At 57.9% G+C, this 23,078-nt stretch overlaps 1 protein-coding gene across 2 annotated transcripts in view; it reads left to right on the forward strand.

Moving 5' to 3' along the window:
- SH3GL1 (SH3 domain containing GRB2 like 1, endophilin A2) overlaps positions 1 to 23,078 on the forward strand; it is a 40,898-nt gene that overhangs the window by 10,190 nt on the left and 7,630 nt on the right. Inside the window, exon 2 of one of the 2 annotated variants that reach the window (XM_032177678.2) lies at positions 42 to 217. The exons of the other annotated variant lie outside the window; for it this stretch is intronic. The gene's annotated coding sequence lies outside the window, so the exon portion shown is untranslated. The remainder of the gene's footprint in view (positions 1 to 41; positions 218 to 23,078) is intronic. 2 annotated transcript variants of the gene reach the window in all.

Consider the following 23,078-nt stretch of genomic DNA (forward strand, 5'->3'; position numbering starts at 1 on the left):
TGGGAGGACGGCCCTGTCTTCCTTTTCCTCTCCACTCCTAGAAAAACCTGCTGACCAGGCCCTGAGAGCAGGGTCACGGGGAGACCTCCTCACCACAGCAGGAAAATGGACCGTTTCCTCCATTGGACCTGACTCAGCAGCGGCCCACTGACCGCCTGGGAGAGGGCTCCCGCCTGGGAGAGGGCTCCCGCCTGTCGGGCCACAGTTCCACACCTGGGTAAGGGAGTGAAGCACCCAGCAGGGGTCATGCCGCGTGTGACACAGTCTGTAGGGGCGGTGGTCATGGCAGATACTCAGGATCCAGATGGCATCAGGCCAGCGAGGGCATGGGGTGAGTGGGCCCACTCCCCTCCCTGGGCCAGGAACGTGTGTCTCCTCTGCCCTGGCCCGCGAGTGGACAGATCTCCACATGGTTTCATGCTGATGGGAGTGATTATTCCATTGCCGTTGCCACTGGATTATGAGCCCATTGCTGCCAGAGCCAGGCATTTCTGCTCATTGCTGCATCCCCAGTGTTCGGTTTAGTGGCTGGCCTGCCCCAGGGAGCCGGTAAATATCACATAGAAGGACGGATGGGCCACCGTGGCCCCCACCCTACAGCGGATGGTCGCGTGTCGGGTTTGTGTGAGCACGCCCTAGAGGAAGAGGAGAAGCACGTCCCCACCTGGCCCAGGGTACAGTTCAAGCTCTCAGCCGACTTTCGGGAGCTTCTGGAGCCCCTGCCTTGGTCCCAGGTTTAAATGCTGCTCTTCCCCTGCATGGGGAACTCACACAGTCAGCCCCTCCCACCCGCCCTGTGTGGGGCCCTGTACTGTCCTGCCTCCTGTCCATGTCACCGGCCTCTCCTACCTCCCAACTTCATTCTCTCTCCACTTCCTGTCTGCCCTATAATGAACGCGTTTCTATCTCCCCTTATTGTTGGCATCTTCCGGGGCTGCATATGGGAACTGAGTTCTCAGCCCTTGGAGCTTCTGGCCTCGGGGTCCCCCACCCACACGCCACACGCTGGTGTTTGTGTGAGGTGCTCTCCCATCGGATGTCAGCTCCTGAGGCTGAGCTGTGCTTGGGCATGTGTGATGGGCCATGTTCTGCTGGGCACTGGCCTGCTGATGAGGTCGCCAGAGACGCCCCCTGCAGAGGCTGAGCTGGAGGGCTCCTTCTCAAGAGTGAGGGGCTTTCCTCCACGGGGCCCCTGTGGTGTCCCTGATGGTGGCTCAACAGCAGCCCCTGGTCCGTTGGCCAGGCATCCGACCAGGCCATGTCAGAGCACCAGGTGGCTGGCAAGGCCTTGGAGAACTCGGTTGGGAACAGGTCCGACTGCTCTGAAAAAATCAACAGCTCGGAGAGTGTCTCCTGTGGTTTAGGGTGTGTGTCCAGCTCCAGGGCTGCAGCTGACAGTCACGTGAACTTGGCCAGGTCAGAGGGCCTGACTGTGTCACAGGCAGTCTCTGACCCGGAGCCTGCCTGAGCAGGGTCCCGAGGAAGCCGAGCCCAGACGCCTGCTTCCCCCCTCGATCGAGGCCAGGCTGAAATGTACCTGCTGCTGCCCGGCTGGGCCGGTCTGTTCAGAGTTGGTGGTTCCCTGGCTTGAATGTGTCCCCAAACTAAACCACTCCCAGCCTCCAGAAACCGGCTCCCCAGCCCTGTTTGCCAAGATTCTTAGGGCTTTCGCCATGGCTGGGCCTGGCCACCCATCCTGCAGCTCTCTCCCTGGCCTCTATGCCCAGGTGCTGCAGTGACTTCTCTCTGATTGCCACAGTTGGCCCTGCAGCTCCTCCCCCTTCTCCGTGTGGACGGCCCCTTCTGTCTCTGAGCCTGCTGTCTCCTGTGCTTCCGCTGCCCCTCTCTGTACCTGCCTTCTAAGCCTGTGTCCCCTGTCCCAGCGTTCAAACGTGACACTCCCTCAACTCGCAGACCACAGCACGCAGCTGGCCATCGGTGATGCCCTGAACCGACAGCCAGGGTTCATCGCCTGTCCTTCAGCTTGAACCCATTAGTTGATTCGGCCTCTTTCCTCTTAAATTACTTTTATTTTATCACTTTTAAAATGTATTTTAAAGGGGATCGTGGTATTTTTCCTTGCTCAATAACAGTAACTGGAATAGGCCAGATACGATGGCTCACACCTGTAATCCGAGCACTTTGGGAGGCTGAGGCAGGTGGATCACAAGGTCAGGAGTTTGAGACTAGACTGGCCAACATGGTGAAACCCCATCTTTACTAAAAATAAAAAAAAATTAGTTGGGCTTGGTGGCGCATGGCTGTAATCCCAGCGATGCAGGAGGCTGAGGCGGGAGAATTGCTTGAACCCAGGAGGCAGAGGTTGTAGTGAGCCGAGATCGTGCCAGTGCACTCCAGCCTGGCGACAGAGCGAGACTCTGTCTCAAAAAAACAAAAACAAAAATAAAAAAACAAAGAATTCATTGGGCGTGGTAGTGCGTATCTGTAATCCCCGCTACTCGGGAGGCTGAGGCAGGCAAATTGCTGGAACCTTCGAGGTGAAGGTTGCAGTGAGCCAAGATAGCACCACTGCACTCTGTCTCAAAAACAAAACAAAACAAAACAAACAAAAAACCCCACACAGTAAGTGGAATAACAAATACAACAGCAACAAAACAATGGAGTAAAATCTTGCTGGGTACCCCACCCCTGAGCCTGAGGTGTGCTGTCTTGTGAAAGAGCTGTTCAGCCTGGACGTGGTGATTCTTGCCTATAATCCCAACACTTTGGGAGGCTGAGGCAGGAGGATTGCTTTAGCCCAGTTGTTCAAGCCCATTTGGGCAACACGATGAAACCCCGTCTCTACAAAAAATTAAATTAGCCAGTTATAGTGGTGCACACCTGTAGCCCCAGCTACTTGGGAGGCTGAGGTGGGAGGATCACTTAAGTCCAGGAGTTCGAGGCTGCAGTGAGCTATAATCGTGCTACTGCCCTCCAGCCTGGGCAACAGAGCAAGACCCTGCCTAAAAAAGAAAAAAAAAAAACAAAATCTGTACTATAGTAGTGCCCACCTGGAAGTTCCTCCTTGCCAGAATAAGAAATACAGAAGGGGAGCTGGGCGCAGCGGCTCACACTTGTAATCCCAGCACTTTGGGAGGCCGAGGCGGGCAGATCACAAGGTCAGGAGATTGAGACCATCCTGGCTAACACGGTGAAACCCTGTCTCTACTAAAAATGCAAAAAATTAGCCGGGCGTGGGGGCGGGCGCCTGTAGTCCCAGCTACTCGGGAGGCTGTGGCAGGAGTATGGCGTCAACCGGGAGGCGGAGCTTGCAGTGAGCCAAGGTTGTGCCACTGCACTCCAGCCTGGGCGACAGAGCGAGACTCGTCTCAAAAAAAAAAAAAAAACTACAGAAGGGGAATTGCAGCAGAGTTGTGTTCTGACCATGTGATTCATGTGCCTTATGCTTGTGTTAGCTGCCATGCTGTGAGAAACACCTCATGGAAGGCACATTGCCTTTCCCTTTGGGCCCGCCACCATGCCCTCTGCAGTCTTGCCTCTTAGGATCGGGGGATCCTGCACACTGGGATTCAGGCTCAGGAAAGAGGGCTGATGGGTTGGTAACAGCCAGGTCCTGAGTGCCTGGGGAAAGGCATGGAAGCTGGAGACCCAGCAGTCAGCATTCTTAGGGAGTTCCCAAACGTTGTTGGGCACGGTGGCTCACACCTGTAATCCCAGCTCTGAGGGAGGCATAGGCAGGGAGCGCTTGAGCCCGGGAGTTTGAGATCTGCCTGGGCAGTATAGCAAGACCCTCTTCTCCAAAAAAAGTAAAAAAAGAAATAAAAGAGTTCCCAAACATCACCCAAGCAGTAATGCAAATATCTTCGTCCAGGACACCCCCATCCAGCCCTGCGTGCTGGAAGCAGAACTGCTGACTGATTATTCTTCTGCTGTCATTTCGGGACTCTGCCCCAGCACTAAGCAGAGACCCTTATTCTCAGGAAGCCCCCCGCAGAAGGAAGCTCTGGGAACTTTCTGCCCGCCCTCTCCGCGATCCCCTGCCACCCGCCTCTGTGGGATGAGGCCCCACAGCTGACTCAGGCAGGCATCCATCAGCCTAACAGCCTCACTCATCAGAGTCCTGATTGTTTGAAACAGACGGGCAGCCCCGGCCCTTCAAGGCCAGCCTTTATGGCTCAGAAGAGGGCAGCCCAGGGACCTGGATGGAATTTCCCCATCTCCCAACCTTCACCCACCCTGGCATAAGATCGTCTTCATCCTCTCCTGAGGCCTCTGATGGTTTTCTCTGAGGTTGAGAATCCCTGCTATTATTTTAGGAAGGAAGAACAACCCCCAGAACTGCAGAGTGTCTTGCTTCTTGCTGACTCTGGTCAAGTCAGCGTTCCACCCACGAGGAGCCTTGGAGCTGCCGGACTCCTGGCTGAGTGTAGTGTGGGTGTCTGGGAGATACGTGCTGCCCACTGCAGAGGCTGGCTCGGAGGCCGCTGGAATGCTGCGCTGTGCCCTAGCTTTTACATTTTTATTTCATACTTGCAGAATCCTGTGTATTTTTCCAGTGTTCTCCCACTCCCAGCCTTCCCACAGTAGCCTCCTCGGCTAGCCCCAGAGCACTCTGTGCCTGTCAGAAGAAGGCACCAGCGGGCCCCTCTGTTGAGTGGGGTCCCTGTGCCACCTCTAGACTGGCTGAGGGTTCCATAGTGGGCAGCTGCACAGCCAGGGAGGGTCTCTGGGGGCCCGGAAGGAAAGAGTGCTGCTGGGAGGGAGGGCAGGAGAAAGACTTTGGTCCGCCTGCTGCAATCACGTTTCTGGAGCCCAGGAGTCCACTCAGCTGTCGGAGGAGCCGGTGGGGGGTCGCCCTCCTTCCAGGAGGGAGTTGCCTCTTACTGCATTCAGAACACATTCCCTGGGCCGCACGCTGGTCAGCACCAATATGTGGCACAGGGCACCTCCCTTGTTCAGGCACTATATGAAGGTTGTATCATAAAGGGTTTCAGATCCAGAAAGACACCTAAGATTGACAGCTGATGACCAGGTGCCCACCACCCCACCCAAATGAAGCCAGAGCAGGGCAGGCGCACCTTCACCGCGTGTGGGTTCACTGCTCCAAAATGCGCGGGGTTGTGCGGCGGTCTACACTGCCTGTCAACAGGATCACGTGCTTTCTTGCTTGGTTTCTTGTACCCTAGTTTTTTGTTTTGTTTTGTTTTGTTTTTTGAGATGGAGTTTCTCGTCACCCAGGCTGGAGTGCAATGGCGCGATCTCAGCTCGCAGCAACCTCCCGCTCCCAGGCTCAAGCAATTCTCCTGCCTCAGCATCCCGAGTAGCTGGGATTACAGGCACCAACCACCACACCCGGATAATTTTCATATTTTTAGTAGAGACAGGGTTTCACCATGTTGGCCAGGCTAGTCTCGAACTCCTGAGCTCCAGCTATCTGCCTGCCTTGGCCTCCCAAAGTGCTGGGATTACAGGCGTGTGCCACCGCACCTGGTCACCCTACTTTTAGGCTGAGCACTCGTGAGTACCGTTCACACTGACACACGAGGCTCTGCTCGCATCCACAGCTGCGTGGCTTTCCCTTGTGATTATTCCACAGTGTGTCTATCCGTTCGCCAGCCAGTGGACATTTAGAGTCTCCAAGTTTCTGCATTTTTCACACAGCCTGGCAGTGAGCGGTCCCCTGTGGCATGCATCTGAGAGCTTCTCCAGTGCGGTACCTTGCTTAATATGATCATCTGCTGTAGTGCTTGATGACTATGCCCATGAATAACCACTGCACTCCAGCCTGGGCAATATAGCGAGACCCTGCCTTCAAAAAAAGAAAAATAGCCACATAGGTTTTCAGCAGTCCTAGCCTGGAAAAAAACAACCTATTCAATTTGCATGACCGAAAGTCTTGGATGCGTGGCTGGCAATATCATGTGTTGCGCACTCATAAAGTGTGTTATTTCAACCCTCCTCCACCGTGCTGTATGTGCCTGGGGCCTTGGCCAGGAAGCCAAGTGGGCGGGGAGGAGGCTCCCAGCTCAGGGTTAGCTCTGTGTGGTCGGGAGCGGGATGAACTGGGGGGCTCCTGCGCCATCAGCTCTGAGGACTCTGCTTTTGCTGGGCATCCTCCTCACGGATGTAACATCCCCTCCAGCCTGTAAACTCCTCTGGAGCCCGCGTTTTCAGTTTCGTTGTGCACAGTGAGGCCGCGCTCACCGAAAGCACCTAGCACCCAGCCTTGTTGCAGAGGGCAGCTCGGGCCAGGACTCACGCGCTCCCTGTGCAAATTCACCTACTTGATAAGATTTATTTGTAGCCCCAAATCATTCCTTTTGCAGTCTTTTGCAGACAAGTGCAGACCAGCAAAAAATTTGTCACCCAGCGCGTATGTTCCTAGCCAAGGTCAAACAAAGCCACACTGCCTTCTCCTGGCTCTCGCGCTGTGTTCCGGCGTGGATCACGCTGCCTTCTCCCGGCTTCCGGCGTGGATCACGCTGCCTTCTCCCGGCTCTCGCGCTGTGTTCTGGCGTGGATCACGCTGCCTTCTCCCGGCTCTCGCGCTGTGTTCCGGTGTGGATCACGCTGCCTTCTCCCGGCTCTCGTGCTGTGTTCCGGCGTGGATCACGCTGCCTTCTCCGGGCTCTCGCGCTGTGTTCTGGCGTGGATCACGCTGCCTTCTCCGGGCTCTCGCGCTGTGTTCCGGCGTGGATCACGCTGCCTTCTCCCGACTCTCGCGCTGTCCCGGCACGGATTTGCAGGATTTTAGCGCCATGTTTCTCACATTTCTGTGGATTTTGTTGGTGATTTCACTGTTGAGAATGGCCCCAGCGTCATGCAGCCGCGCCGTCTCGTGTTCCTCGGTGCCAGGAGGCTGGGGTGAGCCTCACAGAAACCATGTGTGACAGCAGCTCTCTCAGTCAGGAGTGATAGCGCTGTGTCCATGAGTTCAGTGTGGGTGAATCACAGTAGATATGAACTGAGGAAATACGCATAAAGGCCAGGTGCAGCGGCTCATGCCTGTCACCCAGCACTTTGGAAGGCTGAGGCGGGAGGATCGCTTGAGCCTGGGAGTTTGAGACCAGCATGGGCAACAAAGTGAAACCCCGTCTCTACAAAAATACCAAAAAAAAAAAAAAAATAGCTGGGTGTGGTGATGCCCACCTGTAGTCCCAGCTACTCGGGAGACTGAGGCTGGAGGATTGCTTGAGCTTGGGAAGTCAAGGCTGCAGTGAGCCATGATCACGCCACTGCACTCTAGCCTGGGTGACAGGAGTAAGACCCGGTCTCAAAAAAAAAAAAAAATGTCCAGGCGTGGTGGCTCATGCCTGTAATCCCAGCATTTTGGGAGGCTGAGGCAGGTGGATCACTTGAGGTCAGGAGTTCGAGACCAGCCTGGCCAACGTGGTGAAACCCTGCCTCTACTAAAAATACAAAATTAGCCAGGCGTGGTGTTGTGTACTTGTAATCGCAATTACTCAGAAGCCTGAGGCTGGAGACTCACTTGAACCCAGGAGGCGGAAGTTGCAGTGAGCCAAGATTGTGCCACTATACTCTAGCCTGGGCGAAAAGTGAGACTCTGTCTCAAAAAGAAAAAAGAAAAAATGAAATACACAAAACTAGGTTACATAGTGACCATTTGATGAACATGTTGTGACCAGAGGCTCACAGAAACCTAGCTGTGTGTTTCCCCTCTGAACAGTGGCTCAGTACTGGCCAACTCTGTGCTTGAGGTAACTTTCTAGAACAGAGCTGCCATGAATAACGAGAAGTGATGAGCTCCTGTGGCAAGCAGGACAGCACCCCCCACGGCTGCCCCTCACCTCCACCCCTGGAACTGTGACTGTTTCCTTACATGGAAAAGGGGACTTTGCAGATGGGACAAAGGGTACGGACCTGGGGGTGGGAGATTATCCTGGCTTATCCACAAGGACCCAGCCCCATCAGAAGGCCCTCAGAAAGCAGAGTGCCTTCCCCTGCTGTGGTCAGAGGGAGCTGAGACAACAGAATAGAGAACAGAGATAGCTGTTGAGGGGTCAGCACCTGCTAGCTCTGACAATGGAGGGAGGAGGGGGCTGTGAGCCAAGGGATGTGGGCAGCCTCTGGATGCTGGAAAAGGCAGGAAAGCCCCAGAACCCCCAGAATAGAGTGTAGCTCATAGCATCTCAATCTTAGCCCGGGGTGATCCCTGTCAGGGTCTGAGCTAGTGAAGACTTTGTGTTGCTTTAATGTGTCGTCGAAGACGTTGTGTGTGGCTATAAGTCACTAGGTTTGTGGCGATTTGTTATGGAGATCGAGACCATCCTGGCTAACATGGTGAAACACCGTCTCTACTAAATAATACAAAAAGTTAGCCGGGCGTGGTGGCGGGTGCCTGTAGTCCCAGCTACTCGGGAGACTGAGTCAGGAGAATGTTGTGAATCCAGGAGGTGGAGCTTGCAGTGAGCCAAGATCGCGCCACTGCACTCCAGCCTGGGCGACAGAGCGAGACTCCGTCTCAAAAAAAAAAAAAAAAAAAAAAAAAAAAAAGGCGCGTTGGGGGAGACAGAGAGAGGCAGGAGAAATGGAGAGAGGCAGAGGGGGCGGAGAGGGACAGGGGAGACAGAGGCAGGGTAGACAGAGAGAGGCAGGGGAGACAGTGAGAGGCAGGGGAGACAGAGGCAGGGGGAACAGAGAGAGGCAGGGGGACAGAGAGACAGGGGAGACAGACGGGAGACAGAGAGAGGCGGGGGAGACAGGCAGGGGAGACAGAGGCAGGAGGACAGAGAGGCAGAGGGACAGAGAGAGGCAGAAGGGACAGAGAGACGGGAGACAGAGGTAGGGGGACAGAGGCAGAGGGGACAGAGAGAGATGGGAGACAGAGAGAGATGGGAGACAGAGAGGCAGGGAGGGAGACAGAGGCAGGGGAATAGAGGCAGGGGGATAGAGAGGCTAGGGGGAATGGAGAGAGGCAGGGGGACAGAGAGAGGCAAAGGGGACAGAGAGGCAGGGGGACAGAGGCAGGTGGACGGAGAGGCTGGGGGGACAGAGAGAGGCAGGTGGACAGAGAGGCTGGGGGGACAGAGAGAGGCAGGTGGACAGAGAGGCTGGGGGGACAGAGAGAGGGAGAGGAGGCCGGTGGGGAGACAGAGTTGTTTTTTCCTCCGTTAGCTCTCATCCCTGAAATCAACAAGAAAATGGGACCGGTTCACTTTGCCATGTTGGCTTGAAGTGCCCTGCTAAGACCTGGGGTTCAATCCAGCCTTCCTTGGCTGTGACATTGTGGAACTAATCTTCAACTTCGCCGAAGTTGTTCCCTCGTCTCTGGAATCCCACCTTGGTGACTTAAAAGCTAGTGGACTGATAGAAAATTCAGTCCCCGTTACTTAACTTGGATTTTGAAAACCGTCCCCTCTTTCATGTTTACACAGAACATGCTATTGCCCGAGGGGACCACGCATCCCAGAAACACCACAGCAGATCATGTTCAAAACCACCGACTGTCCTGAAGACAGTTGACAATTCCTGAGTTTTTTCCGATCCAGGAGCTGGAGCCAGATACCCACCCGTGATGCCCTCCCACATCTTCAAAACGGGCACTTCCAAACCTTGTCCTGGGCATGTTTCCAAGCCAGCCTCACTGCTGCATGCTCATGTCATGCCCCTCTCTCCTGCATACTCCCAGATCCCACCCATCCTTCAAAGCCCACGGCCACGGCCACCTCCTTCCTGCCTCACCCTGGCTCCCTCCCCACAAGGAGGAAGCGGCCCCTCCCCGCTGGCATCCTGTCTGTCGTAGGGCCTTAGGTTCTTGTGTATGTGTGAGCCTAGGTTATGTGTCTTTCCTTTTCCACTGTACCTGGCACAGGTAAATACTCATTCAGCCTGACTTGGACCTCAGTGATGGCTCCAGACCGTGGCTTTGAAGAATGGGTAGAATTTGGATGTAGGAAGAAGCAAAGAAAGGAGGGAGAGTTTCCGGTGCAGGGAGAGAGCCCTGCCCTGGGCATCCCTTAGGCAGGTGTTGGAGGGAGGCCCCCAGCACTGGGGCCCCAGCAGCGTGGGTCTGCCCTGCCGTGTCCTTCCCCTCCGTCGTTAGCCCAGGCAGAATCCGTGGGGCCAGTCCTTCCAGGGGAGTGGGAGCCACCCTGGGAGGAGCCTGGCTACCAGACCATGATGGCAGGGTGGGAGAGATTTGAATATTCTTACTGCTCGTTTAGCTCAGGAAGTGGCAGCACCAGTCCCTTGTCCTCTGGGGCGATGACAACAGAGAAGCATGCCCTGGGGGGCAGGGCTGCTTTCCCCCCAAAATACAAGTAAGCACAAGGCAGGGCTGCGGCATGCTTTGTGTTGATGTAGCAGCAGCAGCCATCCTGGCAGTGAGGGGTCACAGTCATGGCCACAGGCTCGCTCATGCACAGAGGCACGTTCTCAAAGGCGGGAAGAGCGTGGGTGTGCAGAGGTGCAGGGAGGGCGGGACATCCCCAGGGAAGGAGTTGCATTCGGAATGGGCAGCCGTGCCGAGTTCCCAGCTGGTAGGAAGACAGGAACGCAGGTTGATTGGGAAACAGGAGAGGGGGTGCAGAGGCTGTGGCAGCTGCCTGGGGTGTGATACAGCAGCAGGTGTGTGTCAGGGATGTGGGGAATTTTCTACCAACCTTCTTTTTAAGTCGAGTCATTTTTCTCTTGGTCCTTTGCTTCTTTTTTTTTTTCTTTTTTTTGAAACAGCATCTTGCTCTGTCACCCAGGCAGGAGTGCAGTGGTGTCATCTTGGCTCACAGCAACCTCCACCTGCTGGGTTCAAGAAATTCTCCTGCCTTAGCCTCCCAAGTAGCTGGGATTACAGGCATGAGCCACCATGCCTGGGGTTTCACCATGTTGGCCAAGCTGGTCCTGAACTCCCAATCTCAGGTGATCTGCTTCCTTGACCTCCTGAAGTGCTGGGATTACAGGCATGAGCCACCAAGCCCAGCGGTCCTTTGCTTCTTTCCTCCCGCCGTCGTCCACCAGTAGAACCTCAGAATTTGTGTCACGGCCATCGACAAATATGTCCCGTGCTGTGAGCGTTTCGGAGCCGGGACTTGACTCTGTGGCTGATCTGGAGGCGCTCTGGGTGCAGCATGAGAGTTCGTGCACGATCAGCCAGCTGTAGACAGTTTTTCCTGGTGTGTGTGGTTCTGTGAGTGCCTCACCAGGGTCCCTTGGAGATGGGTGTGACTCAGGTGAGGCGTGTTCCTTTTCTCCTCCTTAAGGGCCTGCATGAAGCCTCTTGCTCTAGAAAAACTGGGCTCAGAGGCAGTGTCGTGGGTGGAGGTGAAACCCCTGGCCGGCCCCACACCCATCATTCCTCGGGACTCAGTTGCTCAGTGCACAGTAGCCTAGGATCGTAGGGTGATGTGTGGTTTCTTTTTTTTTTTTTTTTGAGGGAGTTTCGCTCTCGTTGCCCAGGCTGGAGTGCAGTGGCGTGATCTTGGCCCGCCGCAACCTCCACCTCCCGGGTTCAAGCGATTCTGCTGCCTCAGCCTCCCGAGTAGCTGGGATTACAGGCATGCACCACCATGCCCAGCTAACTTTTGTATTTTTAGTAGAGATGGGGTTTCTCCATGTTGGTCAGGCTGGTCTCAAACTCCTGACCTCAGATGATCTGCCCGTCTCGGCTTCCCAAAGTTGCTGGGATTACAGGTGTGAGCCACCGCGCCTGGCCTGGTGTTGTGTAGTTTCTAAAGCATATCCACCCCTGAGACGGTTGAGGAAACTGAGGCTCAGGGGTTTGCGTTCCTGCTCGGAGTCACAGCCCCGAACGGCAGAGCTGGAACCATATCCAGTCCTGGTGTCGCCCATCCAGGCACCCTCATCCCACGTCAGCCTGCCTGCCTCGTGGCCTCATGGCACACCTTTGCTGTGACGTGTTACTGGCACACCTGAGCTCCCGAGGGCAGGGCCGCTTCTTATTTGTTATCTCAACAAATAGTATTTATTATCTCAACATATACTCAGTGACTGACGCCACCTGGGTGCCAGGCCCTGTGCTGCCTCTGCCAGCCCTGTCCCCGTGCCTGGCCCTGCTGGCAGGAAGCTTGTGTTTGAGGACAGAGAACTTGGGGTGGGTTGGCGACGAGAGCCTGTCCCGAGTGGTGTCCCTCCAAGGACGATGAGCCACAGCGGGGCAGAAGGGGCCCTGGGAAGCAGGCTGTACCCGCCAGAATCTCCCGGGCCCGGGACCCAAATGCGAGTCTTCAGAGGGGAGACGCTGCAGTCTTCTCGCTGCAGGGGAGATGGTGGGGGGACTTGGGCCATTTGCCCGCTTCCTCTGTGCTGAGGCCATGGTCAGCAATTCTGAGATTCCCAGCCCGGGTTTCCACCACCGACATCACGGTGTAAGTAGCAGGCAGTGCCTCTAAGCGGCCAGGGGCACCCATGCGCCAGAGCCAGTGCACGTGACCTGGCGAGGGGGCAGGAGTGGCCATTTGCAAGGTGACAGCTGCTGGCACCTAATGCTCGCAGAGGGCCCCAGTGCACAGGCGCGGCTGGCTGTGCAGAGCTGCTGACCGCCTCTCACCACCCCCTGCCCTGCCCCGTGTCACCTGGGATGACTTCTGGCCTGGGTGCTTTTGGCAGCCACACCTCAGAAAACCAGTCTTCGTGACTGTGGGTCACCATGGGCATGAGTCACCTGTCACCAGAGCCTGGTGTCCCTGTGCAGGTGTGCCAGGTGGGCAGAGGAGACAGGTGAAGGCACATTCCTCAGTGCCTGCTCACGCTCTGCCCACCGCACATTCTGTAGAGAACCTCAGCGCCCTCCTCCCTGCCGGCAGCCAGGCAGGGATTTAGGTGGTTTCTGTTTGGCCTCCAGTGCTTGCCTCTCCTGTGTCCTATCCGCTCAGACCTCAGACCTGTCACTGTTCCCGGGCATCCTCCTGGATAAGAAACTGCCCAAATGTGGGAGCTGGGTCCCCAGGATGTGAGTCAGGCTCGGCCTGCCTAGCTCACGTTTTGTTCTTTGCAAGTTTTCCCAACCTTGCAGCTCTCTGGGGAGGGAGCCAGCTCCAGGCTGGGAATGGGCCTGGTGGCCTCCATCAGTATCAGCCCAGGTGAACTGTCCACGAGCCACAAAAAGGAAGGTGGTGGGAGGAGTATCATCTGTTTGCCTTCTGGGTCACTGCGGGGAGTTGCTGCCCCCAGAGCTTAGCTGCTGTCAAGGGGTGGGATGCGGCGAGGACCCCCAAGAGGTTGCCCGGAGTCCTTCATTCTAGGGCGCTAAGCGTGGAGAGTGCTTCCTGTGTCTGAGACGGGACAGCAGGGGACCCGCAAACAAGCAAGCAAGAGGAATGCAGGGCCGCATGAGGATAGCAGGAGAGCGAGGCGGGGTGGGGCAGCCTTGCAGCCATGGGGACATTTGGATGGACAGAGCCCTGGTGGCTAAGACCCAGCATGGAAAGATCCAGGGAGGCTCAGTGAGGGAGAAGGAACAGCGAGAGCAAAAGCTCTGAGGGGGGATGGGGGGCCGCCAAGGCAGATGGGGGTGTAAGATGAGGTGTGAAGGGGCAGGCGCACGAGAGAGGAGGCATCAGTGGTGTGTTGGGAGAGGGTGAGGAGACCAGTGATGGGGATCAATCAGGAGGGCTTCCTGTGGGAGGAGGCTTCTCTGAGGTCTGAGGTCTGGGCGAATAGGACACAGGAGAGGCAAGCACTGGAGGCCAAACAGAAACCACCTAAATCCCTGCCTGGCTGCCGGCAGGGAGGAGGGCGCTGAGGTTCTCTACAGAATGTGCGGTGGGCAGAGCTGTGAGTGCCTTCACCTGTCTCCTCTGCCCACCTGGCACACCTGCACAGGGACACCAGGCTCTGGTGACAGGTGACTCATGCCCATGGTGGCCCACAGTCACGAAGAAATGGAAGTCCTTCAGAAATGGAAGGGATCTTAGAGATGGTGAAGATGGTTTCTATGTCTCAGGAAGGGCTCTGGGCTTTCGGGCAAGTCGCTTCAGCTCTCAGGGAGTGAGGGAACTCACGGCCCCTCGTTGAGACCTGCACACCTGCAGCCTCTCACCGCTGTCACCATGCCCCGCAGTTCTCTGTCCATGCACCATTTCCAGTCTCTTCCTGCAGGGCTATGCATTGCCTCAGCTCCGCTCTTGAGAAAAGATCCTTTTTTAAGAAAGCCCGATCATTCCTGTGCACGTGGGTGATGTCATCACACTGGCCCCTGGACGCAGATCCTCCACGCTGCCCCCAGTGGGAACACCAGCCTGTGCTCAGTGCTGCAGAGCTGGTGTTTCCCTGCCAGGCGGAGCCTCAGGGGATTTATCGCCTCATTTGTTTGTGGGTTGGCTTTTTCCTTTTATAAGTTTTCATCGGAAACTGATTTTACCAGTTGTATGTCACACAGCCCTCCTGCCTGGTCCCCAAGCTGAGAAATTACAATGCATGATGCCCGAGGCTGATTTTCATGTAGATGTGTTCGCTCGGGCTGGAGCTCCGGGTGTGGTTTGTTCCTGGGAGAGGAGCCCCAGGCACTCACTGGCATCTCAATGTTTGGATGAAACCCTGTGCAAGGGCAAGGGTGGGAGTGTGTGTCCCACATAGCTGAGCCCCCTGGTCGGCAGGCCTGTCTCCTGGGAAGGTAGCAACTGCTCCTAGATTCCTCGTCCAGCCCTGGGGCTTTGCTCCTCCCCTTCCACCTGCCCCGACTGCATTCCAGGCAGAGCTAGGGTTGGTGGGGCCTGCAGTGGGGATCCCTTGACCTTTCTAGCCACCCCTACTGTCTGGCCTTGGGCCAGGTGTGTCCCTCCTAGGCCCTTAGCCATCCTGTTTATCAAGTGGAGACATCTGCCCAGAGGCGGCAGCTGGGCCAGGTGGGGGCTGGAGGGCCCAGCTGGCTCTGTCCACTCCTCTCGGGGTTGTCCCGGAGCTCTGTGGGGTCGGCCCCGCACCACAGACAGGTCCCTGCTTTCCACAGCAGAGGGCACCCCTCCTCCCCCACGCATGGAGGAGCAGGTGAGTCTCGTAGGTGCCCGAGAGGAGCAGGTCGGGCTCAGTGCTCTGCTGCTTCCTGGGCAGACTGGTAGTGGTGATGGGAGCCCCAGGGCTGCCGGTCATTAGAGCCGAGCCCAGGTCACCACCCTGCCACCATGTGCTGGGACAGCGTGTGGCCTGTGGCTTCTGCCAGACGGGCCGTGAGGGAGCCCCCACCATTGGGCAGCGCTGGCCAGCCTGGGCCCCATACGGCCACCGGGCGCAGCCCACAGCCTCCCCCACACCCATATGGAGCTGGGCCAGGCAGGGCGCGCCCTCAGCATGCGTTTCCAAGGACTGCTGAGTCACCTCAGGGAGGAGGCCCTTCCCTCAGCCAGGGCCAAGGCGCCTTCCCCGCCTTCTCACAGATGGGGCTGGATCTGCAGGCAAAGGCCCTGAGTGACCACCCAAGTCCACCTGATCCCTCACTCCCCGCTTACAGCCTTGCACTCAGATTCCCTAGTCCTCATCTCAGAGGCCTGTACCACAGCTCCAGGTCGTCTGGGACGTGAGGGAGAGGCGGGGGTGCGGGACCCTGACCAAGAGCATAACGTTCATAGGTGTCTCCTGAGTGCCAGGCACTGCCCAGGGTGTGGGGGCGATGAGAGGGCCAGTGAGGGTTGTCCCCAGGGCGACTTGGTGTGGGGCGGGGGGTGGCCGTGGCAGAGAGCAAGACGCAGCCCCATGCTCTGGGGGCTGGCCTGCAACTTGGACTAAGGGCACAGACCGGGAGCCCCCACGCTCCCAAGCCCCTCACAGAAGAAATGCAGAAGTCGTGGCCCAGGGGCCAGGCCAGAGCCAAGGGGGACAGCAGGGGAGAGGCCGGGCTGCAAGGCCGCAGCACGGGAAGGGCAGCACGCGGACCAGAAGCCGAGCCTCTCAGTGCAGACGAGGGCCAGGAGGCCAGGGAGGAGGCTGTCCCAGGAGAAACGCTGATTGCCCCATCTAGGGCAGATGGGCCAGGTTCGGGCTGGTGGAGGCCTTCCGGGATGCAGGCCCTGCACAGGGTTCCTTAGGGTTTAAAGTCAGCAGCCAGAGCTGGAGGCCTCATCAGAAAGGCAGTGTGGGCTGGACTCCCACTGGTGACTTCGCTGTCAGGACAGGAGAGGTCCTTCTGGCCCTGGGGCTGCCCTCATGGAGCCTCCGGCCACCAGACCATCATAGACCAGGCCTGACTGTCCCCTTTCTCTCTCAGGGATGGTGACAGAGCTGCCCCTTGGCCCCCGGCTGCCACTCTGTTGTGGCCGCCGGTGAGCAATTCCCTCCTGTGGCCGTCACCACTTCGTCTGCGTGACTTCTTTCCAGTGGCTGATTCCCTCCCTGCTTCCAGTTCACCTGATGTGTCGGCCTCAGACTCTTGGATGGGGCCCCCAGGGCCCATCTGGAGGATTTCTCTTGCCTAAGTTTTTTTTTCCCCCTCATTTTCATGTACCAGGCAAGAGAGCGGTGGCTGTGACTTCAAATAGCATCGGCTCGCTGCCGCACACACAGCAAAGCGTTTATCACTCTCTGCCAACCTGAGAGTCCTTTCTCCAGCTCCAAGAGCCAGAAGCCAGGCAGGGCAGGGCCCAAGACAGCCTGAGAGATGGCATGAATGGCCAGCACCACAGTTGGCAGAAACGCACCCCTGAGGTGATTTAGATTGCGGTGGCTGGGCCTCACCATGGCCCCCAATGTCTGGCTCTCTTTCCCTACCATGGCACCCAGCCCCACCTCTGGCCAGGGAGTCTGCGGCCGGCCTGTCCCCACAGCCTGAGGGCCGTGAGGAACCTGGGCTCTCAGGGGGCCCTCTGTGGCCTGGTCTGAGGCAGAGCCCATTCTGGTTCCAGTCCAGAGCTGGTATCTCGGTTGCCAGCCCAGGCCCAAGGGACTGCCCCTTTGGCTGAGAGGATGCCTGGGGCTTCCAGAGCCACTGTCCTTTTGCTGCCAGAGCTTGGTTCCCAGAGGAGCCCCTGACCTGCCAGAGGCGGGTCTGTGGCTGTCCCCGGGTGCCCAGTCTGGCCATGGTGGCAGCGTCTGGTTTGGGGTTTCTGTGGGAAAATGATTTCAGAAACTTTGTCCTGATTCATTGTTTTCAGCGCCCCTGTTCCCAAAGGCTGCTTTTTAAAAACCATTCAGCCTTGATGGACAGGAGGGGAGATCTCTACTGAGAGGCTGGAGGCCTGAAGGACAGTGGCAAATCCAGGGCTCTCAGAACTCCCGGATGCTGAGGGGAGCCCCGGCTGTCAGGACCCTTCCCTCCGTGCATCACACACAGTGGGTGATGACCCAGTCAGCCCCGAGGCAGAGCCTCCCTCCATCTTCCCTTGGGCCGGGGAGTAGGTTTCTGCCGTCTGATTCCTCGCCGCCGGGCCATGAGGATCACCTGGCACCCGTGAGGGTCACTTGGCACATGTGGTGCTCCTGTGGCCCCCTCCCACTGCTCCTCTCCCTCCACCTCCCGGCCTCGTCCCTGCGCACGTGCAGGAATGACTACTCCTGCTTTTCACCTGGGGATGCCCTGTAGGCTCCCAGACCAGGAGCCCATGGGCTACAACCCCGCCCATGCCAGGCACTTACTGTCACAAGAAAGCTCAGAGCTGCCTGCAGCCAGCGCCACCCCTGTAGATAGGCGAGCTTTCATAGTCAGCACGCGAGGGCCTCAGGTCCAGAGAGTCCCAATGCCACTGGGGCCACTAAAGGTTTCCAGCAAGGATAGACAGACACATCAGCGAGCCAGGAGGCTGGGAGCACGCGTGGAAAAGGGGACACGAAGGCCAGTGGCTTCCTGTGTCGCCGGGCAGCAGGCCGCCTCCAGGCTGTGCACGTCGACTTTTTGACTCATGGGAAAGAAGCTATGATGGACTCGAGGAGGTGGCCATGTGTGTTGGGCACTGGCTCCCAGGTGTTGGGCCAGCAGGGAAGGGCGCTGCAGTTGGAAAGGGGTTCAGAGACACACGGATATGATACATCCCTACATCCTTTGCCCCTGTCTTCTTCCCATGTCAGGGCTTTTTCTATGCCGCAGGGATCCTTGCGTCCTTCCCTGGAGCCTCCACCCCGACCCTGCATTCCAGCTGTCCTGCACAGAGGTCCGATCAGGACTCTGCTGCTTCTGCAGGCCTTACCCTGGCTTCGCCCCTTTCTGTGGCCGACCAGGCCTTGAACACAGCTGCAGTGTTAGAACTGCGCCCACTGTGAGGAGGGGCTGAGCACTCACCTCCTCCACGTCCCCTTCAGCTTCCTCCTCTGTGACATTGGGGGCCGGGCACAGAGTGCCTAGCATGGGGGCTGGCACATGGGACTGTGAATAGTGGCTCTTGTTCCGTGTGTCCTGCCTACGCTGTCCCTGGTCCTGCACGCGGCTGGGCCTGGACCCCCTCCTAGGGTCCCCAGCTCCCCAACCCATGCTTTGTCCTGGGGCTGTTGTCCCCTAGTCCTGTAAATATATGGCTTTGGCCAGGCACACTGTGTCATGCCTGTGGTTTTAGCACTTGGGAGGCTGAGGCAGGATTGCTTGAGGCCGAGTTCGAGACCAGCCTGGGCAACATAGTGAGACCCCTGCCTCTTTAAAAAAAAAAAAAAAAAGATGAGGCCTTGTCACAGGTGTTCGCTGTGGTTGACCAGCCGTGCCCACCTGCAATTTCTCCGCCCTGTGCCTGGCACTGGGCGAGGCCCCTGTGGTCTGTGCGCTCACAGATTCTGCTGAGGAGGACTGCAGGGAGGGACACGGAGATGGCTCTGTAGCACAGCGTGGGCAGCACCACCGATGCCGACGGGCAGGCAGACACCAGCCAGAGACCCGCTTCCCAGCCGAGGGAGGACCGGTGACCTCTGCTGTGAACCTAGAAATTACTGAGCACCACAGCATAACCCCCAGTGAGACCTGAGGACCCTGGGGCCGACCCCTCTGCGGGCAAATGTGGCGCATCCCTGCAGGCTGGGCCACAGCAGCCCTCCCTTGCCCTCCCCCATGCTGGCTTTCTTCTTTAAAAGAGAAAAAAAACAAAACCCTGTTAATCATCAGAGCAGCGTGTCTGCTGGGGCACCAAGCCTGAGACGGGCGTTTGTGTTCCGTGCTGTGTGGATCAGGTTTCCCCACTGAGATGTTTAAATCCCAAGGCCGCCCATCAGCAGCAGCCAGCTCCACTCGGCAGGATTCGGAATTTTCCTCCTGCTCCTGCCAAGTGGCCACCACAGCTGTGCCTGCCGGGCACAGGGCAGCTGCCCACACCCCTCTGGGTAAAACCTGGGATTCTCCTGCCTACGGCAGCCCTGCCCTGACTCTCAGTCCACAGCGTCTTCACAGTTCATTTCTGTATTTTTCCACCATGTATTCTCTGTTCTTCTGTGTGTCACATCCCTTGCTCCCCTCCAAAGAGAGCCAAAGGTCTAAACTCTAATAAATGCCAGGCTTCAAAGGAATAGCCCCCTTCTCCCAGGGGGACAAGAGTCCCATGCTCTGGGGCGAAACCCCATCTTCGTGTCCAGCTTGCTCATTTCCCAGGCGCCTGGCTCACAGGTGACAGAGTCCAGGGTCAGGCACAAAATGCATGAGGCATGCAGGTGGCAGGTGCAGGTGGGATGCATGAGCATGGAGTGGGCAGGTCTCCACTGGGCATCTCTGGGGAAAGATCTGAAAGACCACAAGCCAGTCTTGCCAAGCCCTGGGGAAGTGTCTGGCAGGCAACAGTGGGATCCTTCCCAGAGGCCACTGCCAGGCCTGACTGAGCCGGGGCCTCTCCCATAGTGACTTCTCAACCCTGGTCCTTGCCTGGCAGGGTTGGCCAAACCTCACTTCCCCCTGCTCCAGGCGGGGACATGTCACAGCCTCTGTGGGAGGCCAGCCGGCATCTGAAGCAGGAGCAGTCTTGGAGAGTGTTCCCTCTTGGGCTCAGCCTGTGTTTGTTCCAGGAATGGGGAGAGAAGGCGCTGGTGATGTGCTCAGGATGGCAGCCCTTGTGGGGCCTGCGGCTGGTCACTTGGGGTTTACAGCTGGTATTCTGACCCCGTCCTGGTGGGGCCCTGTGGGAGAGTGGGGAGGGGTCCCCCACCCACCCTGCCACCCTGATGCAGGTTCAGTCAGCGGAGGGTGGTCTCAAACCTGAGCCCTGTTGGGTTCCTGGCTACCGAGTGGCCCCATTATTTTCCTCCGTTTCCTGCCATGCGGGGTGGGAACACAAGGCGAACCTTGTGGGTATGGGATAGACTCGAGTGTGGAGCTGTCATTACCACTGCTGAGTCCGCTGCACTAGTCAGGGCTAGAACCAGCCTGCAGAGTCTCCCTTGGCAGGAATGGACTGCTGGGACCATGGCCTCAGTCCTCCCTTCCTACCGGCAGGGTCTCTGATGCGGGGGCATTGGGGCTGGCTGCCCCACGGCAGGCAGCTCTTGCCTGGCAGATGGCACCAGGGTTAGGAACACCCACTCCTGACAGCGAGCCCAGAGGCGCTCTCTGGTGAGCCTCCCCGTGGCACCCGGCTCTGCTGCAGACTCTGGGTCCCCTCCGTGCTCAGCAGTGCTGGTGTGGAGGCCGCAGGGAGTAGGGCCCTGGCGGGCAGGAGCCCACACTTGGTTTCCGCGCTTGCGGCCGGCGCTGCACGTGGCCCGGCTGCCTTGCTTTTCCCGTGTTTCCCTTGTGGCCGCTCATCCCTGTGTCCATCTCTGCTGGTTTCTAGCCTGTAAGCCTTGGAGAGAAGGGGCCTTACAGGGTCGTGTCCCAGTGCCTGGCCCGTGGGAGACCATCAGTCATCACAAGGGACTTGGCTGGAGCTGAGCAGAGGGACCCGGGTAGTTAGGGCACAGCCTCCCAGGTGTCAGGGGTGCGAGGAGTCAGGCGGTTGTGGGGGTTCAGGAAGTCGTCCTGGGGCTCAGGAAGGCAGGGTCCTGGATTCCCAGGTGAGATGGGCAGGTGGGGCCGGGGCCAGAACCAGAGGCCACCAGGTGGGTCTTTGGTGCCATGGCGGGTCCGCAGCCCCTCCCCTCAGAGGCAGGATGTGGTCCTTGCCAGTAGGGCCTCTCCTCCTGCCCTACGTGAGGCAGGGGGCTGGGGAAGGGTCCTGACGGAGCCGCTCCTGCCAGCCTGCACACTGGGTCCTGCCTGGGCAGGTCGTGGGGCCGGGGTGGCCTCGGCCCAGAAGGTGTGGTTTCGCAGCCTGCTGGCTTCAGTTCTCCTCTCGGCTTCCCAGAAGAGTCCAGTCTCACATCAGCCACTCATTTCCCTCTCCGGCAGCCGCTGGCTCTGAGCACACCCTCTCTCGCCACAATCAAAAGAAGTGAAACTGTCCCAGGAAATAGAGTGGAACAGCCCAAAAACACCTAGAGAGGGCGGGCTCCCTCCTAACGCCTTTAGCAGAAATGGAGGGCAGCCCCACTCTTCTGCCCTGCAAGGGACATTTCCTGCCTCTCACCTGTGCCAGAGTCCAGCCCTCCCGCGGTGGGTGTGATGAGGGGATTTTTTTTTCTTTCTTCTTTTTTTTGAGACGGAGTCTTGCTCTGTCACCCAGGCTGGAGTGCAGTGGCTGGATCTCGGCTCACTGCAAGCTCCACCTCCCGGGTTTACGCCATTCTCTTGCCTCAGCCTCCTGAGCAGCTGGGACTACAGGCGCCCACCACCAGGCCCAGCTAATTTTTTGTGTGTTTTTAGTAGAGACTGGGTTTCACAGTGTTAGCCAGGATGGTCTCGATCTCCTGACCTTGTGATCCGCCCGCCTCGGCCTCCCAAAGTGCTGGGATTACAGGCGTGAGCCACTGTGCCCGGCTGACGAGGGGATTTTTTAAGAAGCTTCCAAGGTGCTGTGTGGCTGAGTTGAGAGCCACCAACCCACAGGCAGGAAAGGGACGGGTCAGAGACCTGTGGGTCCTGTGCTTACTGAATGCCCGGCACACCCCGCATACGAAGTCAGGTGGACAGAAAGGGTCCTGATGCATGGGTGAGGACAGTCCCATGGTGTGGGGGCTTCTGGAGCCAAACCTTGGAGGAGAGCTGGGAATTCCTTGGGAAAGGGGCTGGTGTCTTTTTGGGCAGGTTGCCAGGACACGAGACCAGCAGTGTAGTCCAGGCAGGCTACCTTTTGCAGAACTTGGGGTTGGGGGCATTTGCACTCATGGTGCCTTGGGCTGTGACCTCCAGCCATGGGCTAGAGGGTACACCAGGGTGCCTGGCGTGGGCAGAGCCCCAGGCTCAAGCTTCTCCTGCCCTCACACTTCCTGCTCTTGGGTCACTTCCTCCCAAGCTGGGTCCTGAACTCCTGACTGCCCTGCTGGACACCCCCCAGCCCCACACAGCCAATGCAATGTGGCACCACACAGACACTCATGGCATCCCTTGGCCACGTCTTGTGACAGCTCGGGGCAGGCAAGCACCAATCAGACCTGGGGAGCACCAGGGGTGCAGGCCATGGCCCATGTCAACAGTCACCAGCCCACAGCACACAACACCTCGCTCTCCTGCCCGGGCTGTGTGTGCATGTCTTCCACAAGTGATCAGACCCGGGATGTTAAATTTGCCGATGACTTCAGAGATGGCACACCCTGTGACACTTGGCCCCCAGAGGGCAAGGCCAAGCGTGTGACCTCAGGCGGCCTCCCTCTGGGAGCCTCCATTTGTGGCAGGGTCCAGCAGCCACTCGGCTCTTCATGAAGCGCTGTGTGCTGGGAAGGGCCTCACACTATCCCTCCTCACTCTGTGCGGCATCCCTTGGCGCCAGGCACACATGGGATGCGTGGGGTGAAGAAAGCAGCGCCTGTGCTCAGACGGCGGTGCTGGGGTTCAGGGGCTCCCGCCACGTTCCATGGGACATTTCAGGGCTGTTTTTTGCATCCCAGGCGCTGTCAGAGGGAGTGGTTTGGGAATTCAGTGCTTGCTTCTGCCTTCCCACACACGAGGAAAGAGACGCTGTAAGTGCCTGTCATTGTCATCGCTTTCACCGTAGTTGAGAGCCGTGAGGACTGAGGTGTGCCAGGCCTGTGTTGACTGCCTTGTGAAACTCAGTGTCCACGTGGGGCAAGGGCCGTGCTGTCCCATCCTGCAGACACAGGCACCAGAGCAAGGAGAGGGTGGCCTCCCTGCCCGGCCGCCTGCACCTCTTGTAACTGTCAGCTCCTGCTGCCTCTCTCAGCCAAGCTGGCAGGATTTTTTTTTTTTTTTTCGAGACGGA

This window comes from Hylobates moloch, unplaced genomic scaffold (assembly GCF_009828535.3).
Source record: "Hylobates moloch isolate HMO894 unplaced genomic scaffold, HMol_V3 SCAFFOLD_15, whole genome shotgun sequence".
Taxonomy (NCBI): Eukaryota; Metazoa; Chordata; class Mammalia; order Primates; family Hylobatidae; genus Hylobates; species Hylobates moloch.